Below are 12612 nucleotides of genomic sequence, written 5' to 3'. Positions count from 1 at the left end.
CCCAGAGCCTCCCCTGAGTGTTTAACGGCAAATCGGTGAGCAAGCCCGCCTCTCAGTCCTGCCACTGCACCCCCTCGGGGGCCTGACACTGGCCTGGCTCAGAGTTGGCTCTCGGGAAAGAACTACTTACTGAAGGAAGAAAGGGGTGAGTAAATGAGGGAGCAAATAAATGAGTGAATTCACGAGCGAGTGAATAAATGAGTGAACAACGCAATGGATGAGTGAGTGAATGAATGAGTGAGTGAATGAATGAGTGGACCAGTGAAGGAACGAATGAATGAGGGCCCGAGGCTCGGAGCGCACAGGTGAAGGCAGGAGCCGGGGTGCCGCCCCGCCCCCGCCCCTCGTCTGCGCAGGGCTCCTAGCCTGCACCCCCAGCAAACAGCAGGAACAGCCCAAACTGCTGTGCCAAAGCTTCGTGAAGCCGCCTCCCACCCCCGAGGACACGAAGCCTCAGCTGTTCCCGCCACCCCATGCCCGTGGGGGGCCGTGGGGGTGAGCCCCTTCATGGGGGGAGGCACGCCCAGGCCGAGGGGCCCCCCAGGGCGAGGAGACCACGGCCTGCCAGGCCTCAGGACGTCCAGATGCTGTGCCCCCAGTCAGCCTCCAGAGCAGAGCCCCAGGCAGCACTCCCCGCGGGAGGCTGGAGGGGTGCACGGCTCCCCAGGATGTTCCTGCCTGCGCCTCTCAGGCCCTGGGCCCTGTCTCCAGGAAGGACCCGCAGCTTGTCAGGAAGAGGGGGCTTCTCCATCCCCGGGACGCCTGCCCCCAGGGTCCCACGCGGCACCCCCTCCCCGGATGCAAGGTCTGGCCCTGCTGGGGCCCAGCAGCAGCAGCCCGCCCCCCCGCTACAGTGCACCCTGTGCCCTGGGGCAGCCAAGCCCAGGGCTCTGGGGCCGGGCGCAGGCAGTGCCCAGGCGGTGCTCACACGGTCACGGCAGTGCCCACTGCTGCTCCGGGGCCTGGTCCGTGTGTGGCGGGCTGGCAGGGGCCCTCCCGCCGTGAGGACCGCGTGACGTGCTGGGGGTCCCGGTCCCCCCGTGGCAGGACCATAAAGCACACGCCGTGTGTTCCCTGGGGGAGCCACATCCACTGCACTTTCCGGGGGACCAGAGAGGAAGGGGCACATGTGCCCTCCACAGAGCTGCCCTAGCCCCCGACCGGCTCCCCTTCACAGGCCCCCGTCATCTGGCCCCACGCGCCACGCTATGGGGTCATGGTGCTGCTTGGGGTCTGCGGGTCATGCCCACAGGGCGAAGCCCTGGCGCCCCACAAGTAGCCCAGGAAGCGCACAGGGCCGCCCTCCCCTGCCCGTGTGCCCAGCCAGTCTCGGGCCGCCAGGGGCCTCAGCCAGACGCAGCACCAATGACGCCACGAAGGCCCTGGAGGACCGAGGACAGAGAGGCAGTGACCCCAGGCCCTCTGGCCACCCTGCCGGGGGCGGGGGCAGTGGGGAGATCAGGGAGGAGGGGCAGGGGGTCCCCCAGGTGGGCAGGACGGAGACGAGGTCTGGGGGGGCCACAGGGAGGACTCTGGATCCCGCCTCCTGGGGTCGCGTTTGTCCAGTGCAGTGTGGGCCTTGAGCCGACTTGTAAGGCTCTGCCGGAGGCAGTCCCGTGGGGAGGCCCATGCGGTACAGAGCTGGTGAGGACCTGAATCCAGCACCTGCACAGGAGGCTGCACGGCGACAGACTCGTGGTGCCCGAAGCCCGTAGGCCTGGGAGAGGTGCTGGGCATCGGAGCTCACCCCACAAGGCCGAGGGGAGCCTGTGCTGAGCTGAGCTCCGGTGGCCAGGAGAGGAGGGGGTGGCAACGGCCCCCCCAGGAGGCTGATGGGAAAGTCCCATGGTGGGCGGGCGGCGGCCCCTGGGCCCTGTAAGGCTGAGAAGTGATGCCCCATTGTCTGTGGGACCTGATGATGGGGACACAGAGGCTCTGAGGGGCTCCCTGAGAGGGGGAGGGCAGGGGAGGGCACCTGTGCAGCCGGGCTTTGAGCTGGGTGCAGAGGCCTGGGGGCGGGGAGACAGGCGCTCAGTGGGGTGGGTGCCCTGAGAGTCCCCAGCTGCTCCCCTCACCCAGGCTGGTCAACCGGGTGGACACATGGCCCGGCTGCGAGCTGCGGGGTTTGTCCTCCTGTCTTGCCGCGGACGTGCACGCACCCTGGGGCCCCGTGCAGCGGGCTCGGGCTGACGTCTGCGCTTAGAGCGTGTGCCGCATGACGCAAAAATCGGGACATCGAGGAAATGACCTGACGGTTCAACGGCTCTTTGGGGAGAACAACGTTACATGACAAAATCTTCGTGACCACGTGAAAGGGAAAAGCTCAGTTCTTTCAATGTCACTTCTTCCTGTTTTCTGAGCAGGGGGCCCTGGGCAGGTGGTGGTGGGAGAGCACAGGGGTCATGCAGGGGGAGCGTGGGGAGCTCAGGGACAGCACAGGGTGGGGGTGTGGAGGGGGAGCTCAGGGAGAGCACAGGGGGGTGTGCAGGGGAGCTCAGGGACAGCATGGGGGATGCGGAGGGGGAGCTCAGGGAGAGCACAGGGTGGGGGTGAGAAGGGGGAGCTCAGGGAGAGCACAGGGAGAGCACAGGGAGAGCAAAGAGGGGTGTGCAGGGACAGATCAAGGGATGTACAAGGGGAGCACAGGAAGGTGTGCAGGGGGAGCTCAGGGAGAGCACACACGGGTGTGCAGGGCTCAAGCAGAGGGAGCTCGGGGAACTCAGGGACAACACAGGGGTTTGCGCAGGGGTGTGTGTAGGGGGAGCTCAGGGACAGCACCAGGGGGGTGGTGTAGGGGTCGTGCAGGGGGAGCTCGGGGAGCTCAGGGACAGCACAGGGGGAGCAGGGGGCAGTGGGGAGAGCAGGGGACCGGCCCGGAGGTGGTTTTGGGAAGGGATCCTGCAAGACCTGTTGACAGGTCAGCACAGGTGGTAAATGGAGGGGCAACGGGACTTCCAGTGCTGCCCTGGTGGGGGGGGGGGGGTGGTAGGGGCTGGGCCTCCGGGCAGGGGCAGGGGCAGGGCAGAGAACTCACTTGTCATCTGTCATGCAGATGCCCCCCCTGAGGCGGTGGGGTGGGGAAGCCGGCATCCACCAGGGTGGGCTTCAGACAGGTCCCCTCCCCCGCGGTGGGTGCGGCTGAGAGACGCCTGGCTCCCCCAGACCATGAGGGAAGAGGGAAGGGTGCTGACCTCCGTGCCCCCCCGCCCCTGCCCCCTGCCCACCCAGGGCACACAGCAGGCGTCCAGGGGAGCCAGTGCCGGGTCAGGCAGCCCCCGGGTCCCCTCGCCACGTGGCTCAGGGTGGCAGGCCCTGGGGGGAGGGGATGGGCGAGTGACAGGCCCCTCAGCTCGTGGGGGGCCAGCGGTTGAGGCTGGGGCTCGGGGAGCCCACGGGACGCACGCGGGTGGCAGGGGTGGCACTGGTGTGTGCCCTGGCCCAGCGCCACAGCTGCCCGTCCCAAGACACCGTGTGCAGCCGGAACAGGGCATGTGTTTGCTCAGGGCGCCCACACCCCAGGGCCCTGCCCAGCACTTGGGAGCCCCGGCAGGCCCACAAGCGCCCCTTGTGTCCCTGGGCGCCCCCCCAGCCGCGGGCCACAGGGCTTCACCGGGTCCCACGCCCACGGCTCCTTCCCCGCCGCCAGGCCTGTGCCTCCCCTGCCCACCCGCCTTGCCTCCTGCCCCCCCCTCCCCCGCTGCCCACTGTCCCTGCCCTCTGCTCCTCTCCCTTGCGCCCCCGGCCTGCGCCCCATCCCACTGCCCACAGAGCCCATGTCCTGGCCACCCGGGCTTCCCGGATCAGATCTCTGGTGCTGCTCCCAGTCAAGACACCACCCAGGACACCCAGTCACGCTTAACGGACCCACCTGCCTCCACACCCCCTGCCCCACCCAGAATGCCATCCCCAGGGCGAAGACCCTCCCAAGCAGCCACCTCACACAGGGCAGGAGGGTGGGGAAAGCCAGCTCTTCCCAGTGGGGGAGCCCGCGGGGTGGGCCTCGCTCGGGTGGGGCTGAAGGTGCTGGGGCAGGCGGTGAAGGGGCAGGTGCCGGGCCTCAGTGCTCAGGGTTGCGGCCCTAGGACGGGGAGCCATGCTGCTGCCTGGTCGTGGTGGCCCAGCTACACCTGCCCGCTGCCCACGCCGATGCCCGCACCCCTCCAGTCCCACAGGCTGGCTCAGGGGCACTCGCCCAGACTCCCCTCAGACACCCCCAAACCTGGGGGCAGGGCCCAGCAGAGGTTGAGGGGGCGCCACAGCCAGGATGGCCTAATGGTTGTGGTGACAGGTGGGGGCAGGTGTCCCCATCATCCAGCTGGTGAGGCCGGTGTGTCCTGGACGCACGCACGAGGCACCCCACCAGCTACTGAGCAACAGGAGGGGACCTGGGAGCTGCCAGCACCGGGGGGTCCACCCACCGGCCTGCCCCACGGGGCTCTCAGGTCCATCGGTACCCCCCCCAGGCCCGAGGGCGGGGGCTGAGTGCAGGTGACGTGGAGCTCGAGGGCCCAGCTGGAGGCGCCCATCGGGGGAGGCTGGGTGCTGGCTGCACCTGCATGACCTCACCAGCCACTCAGCCACACGTGGGGGTCCCCAGGGTTCCCACCGCCAGGGTCTGTCCTCTTCCAGCAAGGGAGCCCCGGGGGAGCCAAGGCCGGAGGCAGGGAAGGCAGAGGACAGCCTCCGGGCAGGCTGGTGCTCCACAGGCCAGGGGCCACCCACGGAGAACCGGTCTGACCGTGTGTGTGCGCGTGTGTGCGTGTGTGCATGCGTAATCGTGCTCACGTGTGCATGCGGGCTGAGATCCGGCCAGGAGGCCGGCGGAACAGAGGCCACAGCCTGCGTCATGGGCAGCACCCTGGGGCGCCCGCTCAGCGGCAGATGGCACAGCTTCGAAGGCCGGGCCACAGGAGCGGGGCGGGGGTGGGGCGCAGGGCTGGGTGCAGGGGAGGTGCGACCTGGCCTGGGGCCTGGCCACTGGGTGGTGCCAATGCCCGGTGGCCCTGCCCCTGCTCTGTCCCCCAGCGCCCCCCACCCGCCCATGCCCTCCAGAGAACACAGGTCCCCGCGCGCGGTTTGGATGGGAGGTCTGGGTCCAGCCCTCCTAGGGCTGTGGAGGCTGGGCCGTCTAGACGCTGGCCCTCAGCCCCACCCCCCGCTGAGAGGCTCCCCACTCAGGAGCACAGTCCTGGGGTCCTGGCAGGTGAGACACAGGAGGGTGGACGCTCCAGCGGCCTCCTCGTCCAGGCTCGGCCCAGCCCCCCACAGCTCCCAGCAGGCCTCGCCTACCCCAGGACAGCTCCTCTAGGCCCAGCCGGTGCCTTGGCCCCGACCTCCTCTCCTGCCTCCTTGACCCGCGGGAGACACCCCGTCCTCCATCCTGACAGCGGCTGGCATGGGCTCTTGGCTGCCCCCCCGCCCCGGGACCTCCACCTGGGCTGTCTGGCCTGCAAGCTGGCACCACTGCCCTCAAGCTGGCAATGGGGCCTGGTTGGCCACTTGCATTCCCAAACCTCAGCTCCCCAACATGCAGGTGAGGACTGAGAGGGGGCCTGCAGGCCTGGCGTCTGCCCCCAGACCCCCATGTGGAGGCGGGGTGGTGGGCCAGTCCTGAGCGGGGGTCGGCCTGGCTGCCTGCCCCCCTCCCTGTGCTAGCCCTGCTCGCCAACATCCAGGACTGGGCACGAGGAGGGATGCCAGGAGCCGGGATCCAGGGCCCGGAGCAATGCCTTGGGCCTGGGCTAGTTCCTGCATGGTCTCCAAGCCCGCCTCAGCCTGGCACGCGCCCCGTCGCCTGCCTAGCCCTGACCCGGTGAGAGGCCCTGGGCCTTCGGAAGAGACTAAGGCCGGGGTGAACCTGAGAGGCAGCGTGGGGTGTGGCATGTCTCAGAGCCTCGGGGTCAGGAGCGGTTGGAGAGGGGCTGGGGTGCCCAGAGGGGTGGCGCAGACAAAAGGTCAGGGGGCTGCAGGGTGCCCCCAGCTGCCCACCCCGCCGCACCTTGCCCTGGCAGCCCCATGGAGGCAGCAGGGCTCCCTGAAGACCCATTTTGCAGCTCAGAGGACAGAGGCCCAGGGGCTCTGCTTCTCCACAGGTGGGAGGGAGCCCCTAAGGGAGTGTGAGCAGGAGAACGGTGGGTTTAGAGGCTCCGGAGGCTTTGTGTGTGGGGGGGGGGGGGCCCAGAGGGCAGCAGAGGGCAGTGGCAGAGCCTGGAGCTGGGGGCCCGGGGGGGCCACGTGGAGACCCCAGTGAGCCCGGTTCTCCCGTGGCCCAGGGGCGGCCTCAGCCACGGGTCCCTGAGTAGCTGACTCACCGGCCTGGGAGGGACTGTAGGGCCGGGTCGAAACCCCATCCCGGCGTCCCAGAAACCACAAGTCAGTGGCTCCCCTGCTGCGGGGAAGCCACCCTGGGCACGCACAGCCGGGCGGGGCAGGGATGCGGGGTGCCGGGCAGGGGGCAGCGCGGGGCATGCCTGGGGCCTGGAAGCTGGAGGGAGCCGTTGAGGAGCAGCCGGTGCGGGGTTGGGCTCCGGCAGCTTCCCGCCCCCGGGGTCCCCACCAGCAGTGCTGAAGGACCCATTTCTCAGATGGGAAGACCCATTTGACCGGGAAGCCCCTGGGGCCCCCAGGACAAGGCGGAGGGGCCGGCACGGGGACCGCTGTGGGGCCAGGACCCAGGGCTGAGATGACAGCGGGTGACCTGTATGACCTGTTGTCCCCGCTGTCCCCCAGCGCCCAGTGCCAGCTCTCCTCCCGCTCCAGGAAGCAGGAAGGGGGGCTGGCGGCCTGGGGAATTTGGGGCGGAGGGGAGCTTTGCCAGAGGGTAACAGCACAGAAATCTTTCCATTGCTCTGCGGTGACTCAGTAGCTGTGCCCCCGCCCCCCCAGCCTGCGTCAGCCCAGGAAGGCCCGACTGGGAGCCCGGAGGGCGGGCTCAGCAGCGCCCTTCCAGCTGGGCCCCAGCCCCCACTTCCTTCCCTGTCAGGTGCCCCGCCCCGCTCGGCCCACGCGGTCCCCTGCTCCCCCCTCAGGACCCCGGTCACCCCCTGTAGGGCCCCCGTCACCCCCCACAGGACCCCCCGTCACCCCCGGTAGGACCCCTGGTCACCCCCCGCAGTATCCCCAGTCACCCTCCTGTAGGACCCCCAGTCACCCCCAGTAGGACCCCCAGCCGCCCCCTCGCGGGACTCCTGGTCGCCCCCGCAGGACACCAGTCACCCCCAATAGGACCCCTGGTCACCCCCTACAGGACCCCTGATCACCCCCCACAGGATGCCTGGTCACCCCCAGTAGGACCCCCGTCACCGCCCCCCCAGGACCCTGCCCCCTCTGCTGGCCGTGTGTCTCCACGCCCGCCTGGCCTCCCTCCCTCCCCACCCTCCCCACCCTCCCCCCGGGGTCACCATAGGGCACGTGGCCCCCACCCCCCGACAGGACCTGGCTCTGGCTCTGGCGTGGGATGTAGCACCTGCCACGGCGGCGGGTCCACACAGGGGTCCGCGAGCTCTGCCCCCCACTGAGATGCAGGTGCCCCGCTGTGGGGTGTGGGTGGGGTGGCCCCTCCTGGGCCTCGGGCTCCCCAGCGGGATGCAGAGCCCCGTTCCAAGCGCTCGGCCGGCCGCACTCAGGTACAGAGTGGGCTGCCTCCGGGGGAGACGGAGAGGGACGGGGGCGCCGGGGCCGCGGTACAGGACCCATGGAGTACCCACCTCGTACGTGTGGACACGACCTGCCCAGCGCACGTGGGCCAGTGGGCTGGGAGCTCACAAACCCCAGCGCTCAGCTGTCCCCAGGGCTCGCTGCTGTAGCCTGAGCTCCGACACAGGCTGCTGGGGGGCTCTGGGGCCTCCTCCCGGCCAGCCTGGGCCCCCCGGCCTGGGCCCCGGGGTACGCACGGTGCTGCACCAGCCCTGGGAAGCCCTCGGGGTCACACGGTCCTCCTCGGGGGTGGCAGGACTGAGCAGGGGCCAGGGCTGGGGTCACCTCCAGGCCGGGGCCCACTCAGCTTCGGCACCTTCAGGGCCCGCCCTCCCGCTGGGGCCTCTGGGAACGGGGAGGGAGCCCCAGGGAGAGGCCGGCCCAGCCCCCACTTTCGTCCTGATGCTCTGTCCAGGCCCGCTGTCACCTCAGGGCAGGGCCCCTCCGCAAGCCTCAGTGGCCCCCGGCCTTAGGGGGCAGCCCAGAGCCCTAGCAGCCCCAGCCACCCTTCCTTCAGCTTCCTCTGTTCCCCTGACCCCCAGAACAATGACAACACAGGAAAGTCCTCAAGCCCTGGGTGGTGCTCAGGGTCACCAGACTGACCCCCCAGGCCGGGCCAGCAGCTCCTGAACACCCACATCCCCAACAGGCACCCTTCCTGGCCCGGGGGCCGGGGGCCTCCTCACCCTGGCCCTGCCACGTCTTGGGATCCAGGTGCCCAGGAGCCCTCAGCACCCAACCAGGCCTGGGGAACGCTCCCGGGAGCCAGACCCGGGTCCTTCTGGCAAGAGCCCCGTGAGGAGAGTCTGGAGGGCAGCCCGGGCTGCGGGGCGTCCAGGGCTCACCCTGCCCTGCCCCGCTCCCCTCCCCGCCTGGGGCCACCACGATCTGCCCCTGCCCCCCAGGAGGGCGCCGCCGGGACCGTGGGTTTGGGAGCCTCGTGTGCCGACCCGTGTCCCCAGGTGCTGAGCACCACGCAGGCCTGGGCCTGAGCACGCCTCATGCTTCATCCGTGAGCAGAACTTCAGGCCATGCTGGACTGGGACTCCCAGAACCAGTGCCCTGGCCTGGAGGATCGCCCCGTCGGCTCTCTCTGAGCCAGACGCACAGGCCTGGGGCACCAGCCTCAGCAGCTCCAGCCGCGCGGGTGCTGCCTGGGGCCGCAGGGAGGCCCAGATCGAGCTGGACCTGAAATCATCCCCTTGCTGCCCGCCCGTCCCCAAGCCCGACCTGTTCTTGGGGCGAGTTCATGCCTTGACACAGATGCTGGAGTCTGCAGGGCTGGGCCAGTTGCCCCGTGGGCACATCCTCCCCCCGAGGACCCCTGGGCCACCCCAGCCTGCTGCCTCCAGGAGGTGGTGTGCGAGCCATGCCCGTCCAGGCGCTGAGGTGGGGGTGCGTGATCGTGCGGCACGTGCATCTCTAGGGCTGGGCTGTGTCTGCCGGGCCTGGGCCCTCAGGTCCTGGCTCTGACAACCGGGGATCCGTTTGTAGGGGCCGTGCCCCCCTCGCCAAGGGCGCTCTGCGGCCTGCACCACAGCCCCGGCGCCGTCCCAAGCCCCTGGCATCACCGCCGTAGCCTGGGCTTCTTGGGCTTCCAAGGTCCCTGATACCCCGCCCGGACTCAGGACTCGGCCCATCCCTGCAGAGCGAGCTCCCGCCCCCCGGCCTGCACCCCGGCAGCCGTGCCGAGAGCCCCCACACTCTCCCTCCGCTCTCAATCAGCCCTGGAGGCCCAGTGCCGGGCTCCTTGGCCTTGAGGGTGCACCGGGCGCTGCCCCAGGCCTCCTGGTCCTGGGGAAACCCTGGCCTCCCTCGAGGAAGTCCAGGGCTTGCACCCAGGTCAACAGCCAGCTGCCCGCAGCCACGGGTGTCAGAGGCCTACTACGTGCCAAACATCTGCACGCGTGTCAGCGGATCCTCCTGGGCCCACGCGCGGTGATCAGAGTCCCCATGGACGGGGAGCTCCGGGCAGGAGGGGCCGCAAGGGGCCCACGGTTCCAGCATGGCTATGGCCCAGCGGGCACTTGGCCTGAGTGGTGGGTGGGGGCTGGGTCAGAGGGTGGTCCTGAGGGAGGGCAGGGCAGGGCACCCGGGGCACAGCACGGGGCGGGGCAGGAAGGCCGCGGGTGTGAGGCCCTGCCGAGCAGCGCGCAGTGCCCATCCCGGGGGCCGCCTGACCCCCAGCCCGGGCCCGGCGGGCTCCGTGAGGAGAGGACTCCAGGAACCCAGGCCGATGCCAACGTGGGGACGGCCACCAGCACCGCCGCAGCCGGCTTTGGGGTGTCGGGCCCAGCTGCGCGCGGCCAGCCCTCCTGGGCACCTGCGGCCCCGGGTCAGGTGGAGGCTCTGGGGCTGCTTTGGCCTTCAGGGTCTCCTGGGCCAGGGGCGCGGCTGGCCGTTGCCAGGCCCCGGGGGGCCGGCGGGTGGGGGGTGTCGGCGGAAAGGCAGCGCTCGGGTGCAGGCTGCCGGGGGTCTCCTGGAGGGGAGGCCAGGATTCACGCTGCCGCGGGTTCCCCAACTTCGCCATGCCCCACCCCGACCCTGCCCTAGGCCGCCTTTGGGAAATGTTGCAAGACCCTGGCGCGGTCCCGCTGGCTCCGCTCCCCAGCAGGTGAGAGGCCACACCGAGGTGAGGCGTGGAGAGGCTGCTGCCAGGTTGCAGTGCGTGGGCTGCGGGAGGGGCGAGCGCCCCACAGGGCCTCTGGGGGACCGCGGGCCAGGTGCCAGGCTGCGGGGCCAGACCCAGGGAGGCTAGGGGTTCCCGCGGGGGGCTGAGGGGTGCCACTGTGACTGGGCCGCGTCCCGGGGCTCACCTGGCGGCCGGGCAGCCCCGGGGATGGGGTGGCAGCGGCGGGGAAGACTGGCCTGGGGGACCTCGCGAGCAGGGGGGGTGCTGGCGGTGGGGGGGCTGGGCAGGCGGGACAGGACCACAGGCCTTGGTGGCGGTGGGGGGACAAGGGACCGGCCTGGCCAGGGCAGGACGGAGGGGGCCTGGGCAGGGCAGGCTGAGCCCCAGGAAGCCAGGAGGCGCGGGGACAGCACTGCCGCCAGCTCCGCGAGGGAGCGTGTGCACGTGTGGTGTGCAGGCACGAGCGTGTCTGTGAGGCGTGCGTGTGTGGATGAGACACAGATGTGTGCGTATGACGACCTGGGCCATCTCTGTCCACCCCCCTCTTCCTTCGTTCTCCCGGAGACCAGCCCGGCTCCCGTCGCCTTGGCAACAGTGCAGCCCCTCCTGCGAGCAGGACAGGGTGACCTATGGGGCCAGCTGTTTCCAGAGCCGGGGGCGGGCAGGGAGCCTCTCCCAGTGTCTGCTCTGCTGTCCACCTCAGGAAACAGCTGCCTGGGGAGGACAGCCACTCACAGGCACCTGGCTCCGGTGCCAGGCTGCCTCCCTCAGCATGGCAGCCCGGGGCCACGCGGGTGTCCACAGCACAGCGGCCCGAGCCCCAGACCCCTGGAAGGGTGATGGGAGGCCAGGGGACGGGGTCAGCGGGCAGCAGGACAAGGACCCAGCAGGTCCGCCTAGGACCCTGGCTTAACCCCAGCTGAACCCACGGCTGGTGGCCGGGGGCAGGAGCGTCCCCAGCTCTGCTGCTCCTGGAGAGGCTGACCTGGGCCACTCCTGCCTGTGGGTGTCACAGCCTGAGAGGCTGTCGACAGGACGCAGGCCGCCTCTTTCTGAAGTGTGAGTGGCTGCTGCTCTGAGTCTGGGGAGACTCGGGAACAGGGTGCTGGCTTCCAAGGCGCATCCCACTGGGTGCACAGGCCAGGGCACATGAGGAGGACCGGCCGGGAGGTGCGCACGATGTGCTGGAGGCCCAGGGGTGGCCACTGAGTCAGGCCTGCCTCAACCACAAGTCGCCGTGGTCCTCACCTAGACCCGGAGCACCCTCCATCGTTCCCATCACAGCCCGACCCGAGGGGCAGGCTCTGGAACCCTCTGCTGGCCCTTGGGAAGCCCTGCGAGTGCACAACGGCCCCTCCTCCCTGGCAGGTGCTGGGTGGATTCGGCGGAAGGGGGGCTCCTGTCTCCTACCTTGGGTCTGACTCCCCCCCAGCCCGCCCCCACGCCCTTGCTCAGGAGGGCGGCAGGTAGAGCTCCTGGAAGCTGGGAAGCTGGGGGCTGGGCCTCGGGAGGGTCCAGGTTCTGCCCCGGGGACAGTCGTAGCAGCCAGAAGGACAGCCAGGGTTTGCGGGGAGCCAGCAGGCCCCAGGTCCGTCAGGCAGGTGGGTGTGCCTGCGGGGGACACACCTGGAGGTGACCCGGGTGACCCCAGCCCGGCCCACAGGCCACACGAAGCCCAGACGATGCGATGCTGGCCTGGGCCTCTGGGCTACCCGGATCTCTGTGGGTCGGGGAAGGGGCCGCGGGTGTGGACAGCTCCAGTATCTACCGTCGCTGGCAGCAGCGGCTCACTCTCGGGCGGTGACCTTGGGCCGAGGTCGGCCGCCTGTTCCGTGTGGACCTGGGCTGCTCGGGGCCGGGCCGCCGCGCTCAGGTGCAGCCCCCGTGACGGTGGTCGGCTGGGGGCCCGGGGAGCGGCAGGCGGTGGTCCAGGCGGTCCAGGCGGTCCAGGTGCCCAACGCAGAGCAGAGGGACCCCGGAGGGGGGGCGCGATAGGGGAGGGACCTCGAGGTCAAGGCCGGGTCAGACGGCGGCTCAGGGGTGCGAGCTCCCGCCTGGGCGCAGGGTCGGACGGGATCCCCGCGGGGGCGTGGGCAGCGCCCCCCCCCCCCCGCTGGGCCAGCTGCGCGCCGGGGTGCGCGGACGGCCGGGGAGCGCTCGCTGGCCCGGAACTCGCGGGGGCGCCCCTGCTCGGCACCCGGGCCACGGCAGAGGCGGTGGGCGCGCGTGCCGCGAGTGACCTTCCCGGCACGGCCTGGGGCGGGGCCTGCAGAGGCTTCGCCCCG

This window comes from Canis lupus, chromosome 10 (assembly GCF_003254725.2).
Source record: "Canis lupus dingo isolate Sandy chromosome 10, ASM325472v2, whole genome shotgun sequence".
NCBI classification, from domain to species: Eukaryota; Metazoa; Chordata; class Mammalia; order Carnivora; family Canidae; genus Canis; species Canis lupus.
Note: the sequence above shows the minus strand (reverse complement) of the source record.